Below are 13752 nucleotides of genomic sequence, written 5' to 3'. Positions count from 1 at the left end.
CTCGCGGCTAACATCTCTCCACAGTGCAAAGCCGCTTTTAATCAGCATGTCCTGCCTCTATGGGAGTAAAGAAAGTGTTTGTTACAAGTATCATGACTGGAGGACGAGGAATACAAGACACATCGTAGGAGTACACAATGAGCCAAGCTAACAGCTAAGCCAGAGCTTTTAAATATGAACAAAGGATGGTGGATTGATACAAACGTCGAAAGTAACGTGTGGAGAGGGGCGTGTTCTGCGGGCCGGCCATGAGGCAGCCAACAGGTGAGTGCATACCTCAGCTGGAACGAGTTATCTAATCACCTGTTCCCTTTATTAGCAGCGCTGCAGACCATGAAGCGGGGGAGACAGGAGGACGCAGGACAGAGGCACAGATACGAACAAGAGACAGCTGAAAAGCTGGACAGACGGACAATTGTGTAAAGTAAAAGATGTATTAAATATTGTGTCAAACCTGTATCCTGAGCTGTGTGATACTGTGGTCAGAAGAACGCAGGAAACGTCCACAGAACGTTACCAAGTATAATATCAGTAGGTGGCCGTCGCTTCTACAGAGATTAGATCAATATTTCTTTATCATCACAAAATGTTTTTTCATTTTTGTTATGTTGCTTCATTTTTTGTTATTTCAACAACCTATCTTAGGGAAAAAAACAAAAGATTTAAATTACAGATAATACTAGAAAATAATTTTAATATTTAATTGATATTGTTACACCACAATCCTGTGTTTTTTTGTCTGATCATAATTGTGATCAAAAATGTAATCATTCAATAGTCTTGACAATTTTAACTATCAGTATTGGTGTGGACAATCCGGCCCATGTTATTACTTGCAGGCATGTGATTTGAACTTACTGAAAAATAAGCCGGGGCCCGGGGGCCGCAGGTCCAGGGCACTTGGTTGGGGGGAAAAGGAGGATAAGCCGCCTTCTCCCCGAAGCTCCTGGTTTTTTTTTTTTACAGCAAATGAACACGCAAAAATTTGCAAAAAAAAAGCATCATTTAAAGATGTTTTAGTGTTTAAAACAGTGGCTGAGTGGTTAGAGTGTCCGCTCTGAGATGGGAAGGTTGTGAGTTCAAACCCCGGCCGAGTCATACCAAAGACTATAAAAATGGGAGCCATGACCTCCCTGCTTGGCACTCAGCATCAAGGCTTGGAATTGGGGGTCAAATCCCCAAAAATGATTCCCGGGCACGGCCACCGCTGCTGCTCACTGCTCCCCTCACCTCCCAGGAGGTGACCAAGGGGTTGGGTCAAATGTAGAGAACAAACTTCACCACACCTAGTGTGTGTGACAATCATTGCTACTTGAACCTAACTTAAAGAATTGAAAAATGATCAACAGAATTGACATAAATACACACCCTGTTCATCCAAATGTTATTTAGTCACTACAGTAAATACAATGTGTGTTCACATCCACAGGAACCACATGGGTTAGCCTACTCTATACAGTATTTACAACCTTAGCAGTGTTCACTTCACAGCCACAGATGGTTCATCTCGTCAGTGACATTATTTACACATTACTTTGGTTCATTCACACATTTGGACATTTTTGCTTTGGTGGCTCTGGCAAATGTCTAAGGAGCAGGCATTTTCCTTTTTGTTTCTGCTTTAGTGGATTCTGCCTTGGATTTTATAGCCAATTTCAGTCCTTTCGACTCCCTCGACACTTATAACTCTTACAAATGGAAAAATCCAAAAGTACAAACAATGATTATTCTATTAGCTAGCTCCCTTTATCTGAATATCCAGTAGTGATTTACAGCATGAAATAACAAATATCTGGCAGTCTTCTTGTTTGTTTCAAAATGATTCAACTCTTCAATGTCAAAATATAAAGAGTAGAAACAATTAAAAAAATGTCAGCCACTGTCTTGTTGTAAACCAGCAGTTAAAATGAAATGCAGCATTTAGACAGGCTATACTGGAGCAAAAGTCCTCACATGTATACTGTAGCAAAAGTCCTCACATATATACTGGAGCAAAAGTCCTCACATGTGTACTGTAGCAAAGTCCTCACATGTATACTGTAGCAAAGGTCCTCACATGTATACTGTAGCAAAGGTCCTCACATGTATACTGTAGCAAAAGTCCTCACATGTATACTGTAGCAAAAGTCCTCCCATGTATACTGTAGCAAAAGTCCTCACATGTATACTGTAGCAAAGGTCCTCACATGTATACTGTAGCAAAGGTCCTCACATGTATACTGTAGCAAAAGTCCTCACATGTATACTGTAGCAAAAGTCCTCCCATGTATACTGTAGCAAAAGTCCTCACATGTGTACTGTAGCAAAGTCCTCACATGTATACTGTAGCAAAAGTCCTCACATGTATACTGTAGCAAAAGTCCTCACATGTATACTGTAGCAAAAGTCCTCACATGTATACTGTAGCAAAGGTCCTCACATGTATACTGTAGCAAAGGTCCTCACATGTATACTGTAGCAAAAGTCCTCACATGTATACTGTAGCAAAGGTCCTCACATGTATACTGTAGCAAAAGTCCTCACATGTATACTGTAGCAAAGGTCCTCACATGTATACTGTAGCAAAAGTCCTCACATGTATACTGGAGCAAAAGTCCTCCCATGTATACTGTAGCAAAAGTCCTCACATGTGTACTGTAGCAAAAGACCTCACATGTATACTGTAGCGAAAGTCCTCACATGTATACTGTAGCAAAAGTCCTCACATGTGTACTGTAGCAAAAGTCCTCACATGTATACTGTAGCAAAAGTCCTCACATGTATACTGTAGCAAAAGTCCTCACATGTGTACTGTAGCAAAGTCCTCACATGTATACTGTAGCAAAAGTCCTCACATGTATACTGTAGCAAAAGTCCTCACATGTATACTGTAGCAAAAGTCCTCACATGTATACTGTAGCAAAGGTCCTCACATGTATACTGTAGCAAAGGTCCTCACATGTATACTGTAGCAAAAGTCCTCACATGTATACTGTAGCAAAGGTCCTCACATGTATACTGTAGCAAAAGTCCTCACATGTATACTGTAGCAAAAGTCCTCCCATGTATACTGGAGCAAAAGTCCTCACATGTATACTGTAGCAAAAGTCCTCCCATGTATACTGTAGCAAAAGTCCTCCCATGTATACTGTAGCAAAAGTCCTCCCGTGTATACTGTAGCAAAAGTCCTCACATGTGTACTGTAGCAAAAGTCCTCACATGTATACTGTAGCAAAAGTCCTCACATGTATACTGTAGCAAAGGTCCTCACATGTATACTGTAGCAAAAGTCCTCACATGTATACTGTAGCAAAAGTCCTCCCATGTATACTGGAGCAAAAGTCCTCACATGTATACTGTAGCAAAAGTCCTCCCATGTATACTGTAGCAAAAGTCCTCCCATGTATACTGTAGCAAAAGTCCTCACATGTATACTGTAGCAAAAGTCCTCACATGTATACTGTAGCAAAAGTCCTCACATGTCTGCCACAATCATGTGTTCTTAAATGTGTATTCCACCTCTTCTATGTCGAGAGCAGTTTTGATTTGGGCTAACAAATTAAACAACTAAAATGAATGTTTTGGCCATTGTTTTAACCAGACGCATACATTTGTCCAAATGTGGCGTAGTAGACACATTTTGGGTTTACTGGACTTTGTCTACATGGCTAAAAGAAAAATGTAAGGAAGAGAATCCCTCTGCCATCTTCCACTAGTTTTTTTTAAATAAATAAAACCCCTGCTTGAATAATCCCTCTTTTCTTGTCCGACTCCCTCGTTGTCATTTGGGATGTTTGTTGTGATTTCCCTTCCTGGTTCCATGACCCGCCCTATCTTGCCTCTGACTGGCCTGTCCCTAATGTTTTGTCCTAATCTTAACCAATTGTGACTCATCATATTACACCAACCAACCAATCATGGATTTTCTTATACAGTGGAGTTGTTTCGCTACGTAGCTTTGATTTTTAATGAAGAACCGTAGTTTTTACCACTGGAGCCGTAAACCGGAATGGATTATCCAAAACCGTACTCATCACGTGAAAAGCGTAGCTGTTGGCAGATATGGCAAAGAGACGGATCAAGATTTGAACACACATTTTAGGTCGGAAAAAACGGAAAATATATTCTTTATATTTTTACAGAGATTAAAAAAATACAGATTTCCGACTTTAGACGGAAAAAATCATACGTACTTGGTATTTGATCGATGCCTGAAATTGTACTATTGACCAAAACTAACTAAGTATCAAAACAACAGAAGAAGACATAACCATGGAAGTAGATTAAGAATAATTTTGCCAAAATAATACAACCAAAAATGATGTAATATGTCACTGGTGCTCTGGGAACCCAGTAAAACAGGAAGTGCCAATCAGGTAACAGTACTCACTGAGCACTGGGCGGGACACGCTAAAAGCCAATCAGGCAACAGTATCAGCTAGCAAGTTTGGTTACGCCGTCTTTCTGTCTCGCTTTAGATTCTCTGCCTTAAGTGAGAAGAAAAATCAATATCTTGATACATCAACTCAATAACAGAAATGTGTAGTTTTGCAATAGCTTACAGACTCTGAAAACTGCAACTACCTTCAATTCCCCTGCAATTATTTGACCACCTCATCCTAACTGGCTACCAGACAACTTCTCCATTGATAAATAGCACCTTTGGAAAGTTGGAAATTGCATTACTCTATGTATTGACAGGCTTAAATAAGTCATAAAAAATATCAATAATTATCAATATCAATCAATATAAAAAAACTTGTAACGTTTTCAGCCATATTTCTTAGCCCTATCCAAACAACAGAAGTGTCAATACAACATGTTAAAACAGAAAGCAAACACAAATGACCAGGAAATGCACAAGTAGATTAATAATCTATTCATCCATCTTCTACTGCTTGTCCCTCATAATGTTGACTAAAATCAGAAATGAGACAATATCTTAGTGCATACATCAGCAGCCAAATAAAGAGCCTTTGTAAGACCTCTGCTGACGTACTGCTTAAAGAGAAGATGTCTCGTACGTTCACTATCTTATTTAATGATAGTTTATTTCAATGTTTTACATTTGTTCTTGGAGTGCAATGAGAAACAAGTTTTATGTAAAAGATTTTCTGCTCAAATTAAGACAAATACATTTTTTGTGGTAAACTTTTTTTTTAAAAGTATTTAAATATATTTTGTTACTGATACCACAATACTGCTATTGGGACAACAAGACTACACCTGGCATTCCACCACTGAAACTGGCAAATCAGAGGTTAGACTTTACATTCCATGATGCTAAAAGAAAGACAATTTATGGCTTAAATACACGATGGAAGTAGAGATTCCTGCATCCCATTTAGTTAATATGTAAAAGTATTAGTATAAATTAATTGTGGGGGTAAAAAGTGGAACATTTACAGCTGTAATAGGTATTATATTAAGTCAATATTTACAAAATAATGATTCAAATAACTCAATTGTCCACATTTCAGATCATGAAACTATATTAAAATACAAATTCTTTGTCACGATCTGTTATTAAAAATGACTACATTGCACTGCTTGGTGAAGATAATAGACATTGCAAACATGTTACTTTCTTATGTTATTATTATCTTAAACTCCACTTAAGCTACAGCTCTGATAAACCTGCTTGAGATATGCTACGATAATATCAAATAGCTTGTAATCTCTTCTTTCATACGAAATGTTTGGCGGAAAGGCAAAAACTGACTAATGGGATTATTTCAATCCGATGTCGGAGTCTGATGGTTTTTTTCGGATGGAATACAGTATGTCCTCAAGGTCTACAGCTCTGTAGGGGCGTACAAGGGTGCGGAGGGACTGACTATAATGTGAGCCCTCCTTTTAATCAGCACCTATTATCAACAAAATATCCAAGTATTCATATGTCAAATACTTAAATTAGACAGTGAATTACAGTCTTGGTGAACCCTGGCCTCAATCTAATGGAATAAATAACAGCTTCAAGTCACACCAGTGGGGATCCAGAAAGATTAACTAGAACATTCCCCAGCCTCTGCCATTAAACACAAGGTCATGTCTAACCAAAAGGGGGAACATTTGTGCTTGTAGAGCTCTTCATATTCCAACTTAAAGAAGATTCTGAAAAAATGTGAATCACGTTTTAAGGCTGTGATTCTTGGGAACATTGGCCATCTGTTTACGTTTCAACTAATTTGATCAATGTTAGTCGTGCGGTCACATGATTTAAAACATTTGCAATAAATTAATTCGGATCCATCCATCCATCCATTTTCCTCTGCTTATCCGAGGTCGGGTCGCGGGGGCAGCAGCCTAAGCAGGGAAGCCCAGACTTTCCTCTCCCCAGCCAGTTGGTCCAGCTCCTCCCGGGGGATCCCGAGGCGTTCCCAGGCCAGCCGGGAGACATAGTCTTCACAACTTGTCCTGGGTCTTCCCCGTGGCCTCCGACCGGTTGGACGTGCCCTAAACACCTCCCTAGGGAGGCGTTCGGGTGGCATCCTGACCAGATGCCCGAACCACCTTATCTGGCTCCTCTCCATGTGGAGGAGCAGCGGCTTTACTTTGAGTTCCTCCCGGATGGCAGAGCTTCTCACCCTATCTCTAAGGGAGAGACCCAAACTCATTTGGGCCGCTTGTACCCGTGATCTTATCCTTTCGGTCATGACACAAAGTTCATGACCATAGGTGAGGATGGGAACGTAGATGGACTGATAAATTGAGAGCTTTGCCTTCCAGCTCAGCTCCTTCTTTACCACAACGGTTACATTTTTACAATACATAAATCTAAATCATTCCTTTTTTTAATCTCACCTCAAAAAATGCTGTAATGGTAAAAATGGTAAATGGGTTGTATTTGTATGGCGCTTTTATACCTTTTTAAGGCACTCAACGCGCTTTGACACTATTTCCCCATTCGCACACACACACACACACACACACACACACACACACACACACACACACACACACACACACACACACACACACACAAACACTGATGGAGGGAGCTGCCATGCAAGGCGCTAACCAGGTCCCATCAGGAGCAAGGGTGAAGTGTCTTGCTCAAGGACACAACGGATGTGACTAGGATGATATAAGGTGGGGATTGAACCAGTAACCCTCAAGTTGCTGCCACAGCCACTCTCCCAAATGTGCCATGCCGTCCCCTGTAAAAAGCTTTCAACTTGAAGTATTTTCAATTAGATGTATTACATAATGTATTCATTTAGATGTATTACATAATGTGTCAAATGAAAAGATTGTGGCATTATGAAGTAATGTTGTGTTTGTCACAAATGTAAACATAGAGCCAATTACCAAGCATCAGTTGTAAATAAAATGCTAAAGTTAAGACAAGAAAAAAGAGAAACAAGCCTTTAGAGAAATACGACGGCAAGTGTTGCTTGATGGATTATACTTCTGGTGGACCTGAGTGAGGGTCAGGGACCTGAGGAAGAATTGTGAGCCGTCATGCAGTGAGAGTTGACTGTAGGGGCGGGTCATACGGCCTAACATGTATTTGTATTTGATTCATACAGTGGTGGTCAAAAGTGTAGGTACACTTGTAAAGAACATCATGTCATGGCTGTCTTGACTTTACAATCATTTCTACAACTCTTATTTTTTGTGATGTAGTGATTGGAGCACGTACTTGTTGCTCACAAAAAACATTCATGAATGATGTTGGCTTATTTTATGAATTTATTATGGCTCTACTAAAAATGTGACTGGGTCAAAAGTATACATACAGCAATGTTCATATTTGCTTACATGTGACCTTGGCAAGTTTACCTGCAATAAGGCGCTTTTGGTAGCCATCCACAAGCTTCTGTGCACATTTTTCAGCACAAAATTGGTGCAGTTCAGCTAAATGTGTTGCTTTTCTGACATGGACTTGTTTCTTCAGCATTGTCCACACCTTTAAGTCAGGACTTTGTGAAGGCCATTTTAAAAACTTCATTCTAGGCTGATTTAGCCATTCCTTTACTACTTTTGCGGTGTGTTTGGGGTCATTGTCCTGTTGGAACACCCAACTGCGCCCAAGACCCAACCTCCAGGCTGATTATTTTAGCTTGTCCTGAAGAATATGGAGGTAGTCCTCCTTTTTCATGTCTCATTTAAAGCAGCACTTCCATTGGCAGCAAAACAGGCTCAGGGCATAATACTACCACCACCATGATTGACCGTAGGAATGGTGTTCCTGGGATTAAAGGCCTCACCTTTTTTCCTCCAAACATATTGCTGAGTATTGTGGCCAAACAGCTCCATTTTTGTTTCATCTGACCACAGAACTTTCCTCCAGAAGGTCTTATCATTCTCCATGTGATCAGCAGCAAACTTTAGAGGAGCCTTAAGGTGTGGCTTCTGGAGCAAGAGCTTCCTTCTTGCATGGTAGCCTCTCAGTCCCTGGTGCAAGAGCTTCCTTCTTGCATGGTAGCCTCTCAGTCCATGGCCATGCTTGACTGTGGAAACTGACACCTGTGTTCCAGCAGCTTCCAATTTGATTGCGGACCTGCTTCTGGGTGGTTCTCGGTTGACTCTTGGTCATCTTGACCAATTTTCTCTCAGCAGCAGGTGATAGATTGCGTTTTCTTCCTGATGGTGGCAGTGACAAAACTGTGCCATGCACTTTAATACTTAGGAACAGTTGTCTGCACAGTTGCTCTTGGGACCCAAAGAACTTTGAAATGGCTCCAAGTGACTTTCCTGACTTGTTCAAGTCATTGATTCATTTTTTCAGATCTGTGCTGAGTTCCTTTGACTTTCCCATTGTGGCGTTGGTAAGCGAGTCTAATGACTGCATCACATGAGCCCTATTTAAAATGGCTCAGAGAAGTCAACAGGTGTCCTCAATCATAATCACTCACATGAAGTTAGAGGCTATGCCATCAAGGTAATTTGACTTAAATGTAACTTTTCTACATCGCCAAAATTGATAATGTATGTTGCGTATGTATACTTTTGACCCAGCAGATTTGCTCATATTTTCAGTAAACCCATAATAAATTCATAAAAGAACCATACTTCATGAATGTTTTTTGTCCAAGCAATGTTATCATGGACGCCCCTGCTTATTTCAGCAAGACAATGCCAAGCCAGGTGTTACAACAGCGTGGCTTCATAGTGAAAGAGTGCAGGTACTAGACTGGTCTGCCTGTAGTTCAGACCTGTCTCCCAACGGAGACCCCGGACTGTTGAACTACATAAACTGTACATCAAGCAAGAATGGGAAGGAATTCCACCTGAAAGGCTTCAAAAATACATCACCTCAGTTCCCAAAGTGTTGTTAAAAGGAAAGGCCATGTAACACAATGGTAAAAATGCCCCTATGCAAACTTGTTTGCAATGTGTTGCTGCCATTAAATTCTAAGTTAATGATTATTTGCACACAAAAAATGCAGTTTCTCAGTGTGAACATGAAATATCTTGTCTTTGAAGTCTATTCAATTGAATATAAGTTGAAAAGGATTTGCAAATCATTGTATTCTCTTTTTATTTATGAATTTCACAGTGTGCCAACTTCACCGGTTTTGGGGTTTGCATATATATTTTGGGCACCACACAGGTGGACACCGCATATTTCCACAGGACAAGCTAATGGTCAGTAACACATTTGCACACATTTAGCAGAATCACAGCCGCCAACCTGAGCACACTATTATGTCATCATGTTGACTGAAAAGGGATTTGTCACTCAGACAGGAATTGTGCAGCAGATTTGCCTTCAAGGTGTGGAGAATGAATGAACACACACACACACACACACACACACACACACACTCTCACACACTCTCACACACACACACACGTACTTCTAACCTTCTGGAGACCTCAGAAAAATCCCAACCTCTTTTGGACCACCTTTTCTAGATATATAAAAATGTGTATTTACAACATTAATAATAGGCTCCAGCACCCCATGCGACGCTGAAAGGGACAAACGGTAGGAAATGGTTAGATGGATAATATATACATACTACGTTAATATCTGCGATGAGGGGGCCACTTGTCCAGGGTGTACCCCGCCTTCCGCCCGATTGTAGCTGAGATAGGCACCAGTGCCCCCCGCGACCCCAAAGGGAATAAGCGGTAGACATTGGATGGATGGACTATGTAAATATAAAAAGGCTTGTTGTAAAAAATGAGTTGGAATTTCACAAGAAAAACTTAGAATTTTGATAGTATTATAATAAAAGTTGTAATTTTACTCAACCAAGTCAAAGTTTTACAAGAAAAACTGAACATTTGTGCAATATGAAAGTTGGAATTTTACGAAATAACAGTTGCAATTTTACAAGAAAAGCTTAAAATGTTGGCAATTATATGAAAAGAGTGGTCATTTTACTCGACAAAAGCCACAATTTTAGAAAACTTCAACATTTGGCAATATTTTAATAATAATAATCGGAATTTTACTTGACCAAATTATGACAAATATCATTTTACTCAAAAAATTTCACTATTTTACAAGAACAACAAAAGAAATTGGCAATTTTGTGATAAAAGTCAGAATTATATATGACAACTGTCCCCATTTTGCATGAAAAAAATATAATTTTACATAAAAAAGTAATAATGTTATGAGAACATATTGCAATATTACAGAAACAGAAAGAATATGAGGAATTATTCCCAGTTTTGTTATTGATACAGAGTCCATTTGATAAATCCTGCCTTTTTGGGACCACCCTCATTTTGATAGCAGCAGGGGTGCAAAGGAGACTTTGTCTATTAGATGCAATGTTAAGTTAAGTTAAGTTAAGTAGCAATGATTGTCACACACACACCAGGTGTGGAGACATTATTCTCTGCCTTTGACCCATCACCCTTGATCACTCCCTGGGAGGTGAGGGGAGCAGTGAGCAGCAGCGGTGCCGCGCCTGGTAATCATTTTTGGTGGTTTAACCCTTAATTCCAAGCCTCGATGCTGAGTGCCAAGCAGGGAGGTCATGGCTCCCATTTTTATAGTCTTTGCTATGACTTGGCAGGGGTTTCAACTCACAACCTACCAATATTATTGGGACCATGATTAATGTCATCACTTCACACCTCCTCAAATGGAAGATACTTTTCCTTTTCCATGCCTCAAGAAGGGTAGAAATACAACACACACACACACACACACACACACACAAACTCGCACACACACACACACACACACACACACACAGGTTCAGGTAGCAACGCCACACCTTGATAAAACCACAAGTAGTAAAAAGTCAGGTTGCCAAAGGGCAGTGGTGAACAAATGCCTTCGCATGCATGCAATCGTCTTGAGGTGAAACGACTTGTGGCAGCACCATGCAGGGTCCTAGACGGTCCTAGACGGTCCTAGACGGTCCTAGTGGGACTTTGAAGCCACTCTAAAATTGACAGGTACACTTTTGTCCAAGTAAGAGTGTCCCAATAAGACTTTTAACCAAGTAAGAGTGTCCCAATAAGACTTTTAACCAAGTAAGACTGTCCCAATAAGACTTTTAACCAAGTAAAAGTGTCTCAATAAGACTTTTAACCAAGTAAGAGTGTCTCAATAAGACTTTAACCAAGTAAAAGTGTACCAATAAGACTTTTAACCAAGTAAGACTGTCCCAATAAGACTTTTAACCAAGTAAAAGTGTCCCAATAAGACTTTTAACCAAGTAAAAGTGTCCCAATAAGACTTTTAACCAAGTAAGACTGTCCCAATAAGACTTTTAACCAAGTAAGAGTGTCCCAATAAGACTTTTAACCAAGTAAGAGTGTCCCAATAAGACTTTTAACCAAGTAAAAGTGTCCCAATAAGACTTTTAACCAAGTAAGAGTGTCCCAATAAGACTTTTAACCAAGTAAGAGTGTCCCAATAAGACTTTTAACCAAGTAAGAGTGTCCCAATAAGACTTTTAACCAAGTAAGAGTGTCCCAATAAGACTTTTAACCAAGTAAGAGTGTTTCAATAAGACTTTTAACCAAGTAAGAGTGTCTCAATAAGACTTTTAACCAAGTTAGTGTCCCAATAAGACTTTTAACCAAGTAAGAGTGTCCCAATAAGACTTTTAACCAAGAAAGAGTGTCCCAATAAGACTTTTAACCAAGTAAAAGTGTCTCAATAAGACTTTTAACCAAGTAAAAGTGTCTCAATAAGACTTTTAACCAAGTAAAAGTGTCCCAATAAGACTTTTAACCAAGTAAAAGTGTCTCAATAAGACTTTTAACCAAGTAAAAGTGTCTCAATAAGACTTTTAACCAAGTAAAAGTGTCCCAATAAGACTTTTAACCAAGTAAAAGTGTCTCAATAAGACTTTTAACCAAGTAAAAGTGTCTCAATAAGACTTTTAACCAAGTAAAAGTGTCTCAATAAGACTTTTAACCAAGTAAGAGTGTCCCAATAAGACTTTTAACCAAGTAAAAGTGTCTCAATAAGACTTTTAACCAAGTAAGAAGTGTCTCAATAAGACTTTTAACCAAGTAAGAGTGTCTCAATAAGACTTTTAACCAAGTAAAAGTGTACCCAATAAGACTTTTAACCAAGTAAGAGTGTCTCAATAAGACTTTTAACCAAGTAAAAGTGTCTCAATAAGACTTTTAACCAAGTAAGAGTGTCTCAATAAGACTTTTAACCAAGTGAGAGTGTCTCAATAAGACTTTTAACCAAGTAAAAGTGTCTCAATAAGACTTCATGGTTGTCATGCACCAACTTCTCAATCACCAACATCTTTTTTCCGAAGCGCCTCTAAACTTTACTTCTGGCGTTGGAAAGAAGCGGGTCTGTATATCCAGCACAAGCAAAGCAAGAATAAAGTGGCCATAAAAGACGTAGTTTAACTTCTTGATCAAAAATCTTCTGAAAAGACTTTTTACTCGGCGAGCGTGTTCAACAAACTTACCCACGCCGTACCTTCTCTTTCTTGGTGGGGACCCACCGTGTCATGGCGTCGGTGGTCCGGGGTGACAACAAGTGTCGCTGGATGAATAAATAACTATTTACAAAAGTTTCGAGAGGGCGGGCGGCGCACTTCTTGCTGCTTCTTCCGAAGTCTTAGTCCACTAGGCCAGTGCCGCCATCATGCATGGAAGGGGAGGGGAGGGGGCGTGGCTACTAGGCCAGTGCCGCCATCATGCATGGAGGGGAGGGGAGGGGGCGTGGCTACTAGGCCAGTGCCGCCATCATGCATGGAGGGGGAGGGGGAGGGGGCGTGGCTACTAGGCCAGTGCTGCCATCATGCATGGAGGGGAGGGGGGGAGGGGGAGGGGTGTGACCATAACAATAAAAGACAATAAATATAAATAGTTTAACATCTGAAATGAAATACTGTAGGGTTGTCTTGTCCTGTAACCCTACCAAAATTAGTTCTATACTTTTTGGAACTGTTTGCTACTTTTCTAAAAAACAATAAAAGGGGGACCATAAAAAATTTTTTATTATTGGCTTTATTTTTGGCTGACCAAATTCTGAAATCCCAAAAAGAGGACACACATATGCTGCCAAGGCCGGGACTAGGTGAACATTTGCCAATGATACTTGAACTTGCTTTATCAATAATATATTTATTTAAGGGCAGCACGGTGGTACAGGGGTTAGTGCGTCTGCCTCACAATATGAAGGTCCTGCAGTCCTGGGTTCAATCCCGGGCTCAGGATCTTTCTGTGTGGAGTTTGCACGTTCTCCCCGTGACTGCGTGGGTTCCCTCCAAGTTCTTCGGCTTCCTCCCACCTCCAAAGACATGCACCTGGGGATGGGCCCCCTCCCACCTCCAAAGACATGCACCTGGGGATGGGCCCCTCCCACCTCCAAAGACATGC

The 13752-nt window shown here is 40.3% G+C and overlaps 1 long non-coding RNA gene across 1 annotated transcript in view; it reads right to left on the bottom strand.

Annotated features, from left to right (window-relative positions):
* The window catches only part of LOC133556891 (uncharacterized), a 32628-nt gene extending 19619 nt beyond the window's left edge, over nucleotides 1-13009 (bottom strand). The window contains exon 1 of the long non-coding RNA XR_009807633.1: nucleotides 12873-13009. This is a non-coding gene — a long non-coding RNA (uncharacterized LOC133556891). The remainder of the gene's footprint in view (nucleotides 1-12872) is intronic.
* Between the last annotated feature and the right edge of the window lie 743 nt (nucleotides 13010-13752).

This window comes from Nerophis ophidion, linkage group LG07 (genome assembly GCF_033978795.1).
Source record: "Nerophis ophidion isolate RoL-2023_Sa linkage group LG07, RoL_Noph_v1.0, whole genome shotgun sequence".
In the NCBI taxonomy this organism is placed as follows: Eukaryota; Metazoa; Chordata; class Actinopteri; order Syngnathiformes; family Syngnathidae; genus Nerophis; species Nerophis ophidion.
The sequence above is the reverse complement of the archived record's forward strand: the minus strand, read 5'-3'. Positions and strand labels throughout refer to the sequence as shown.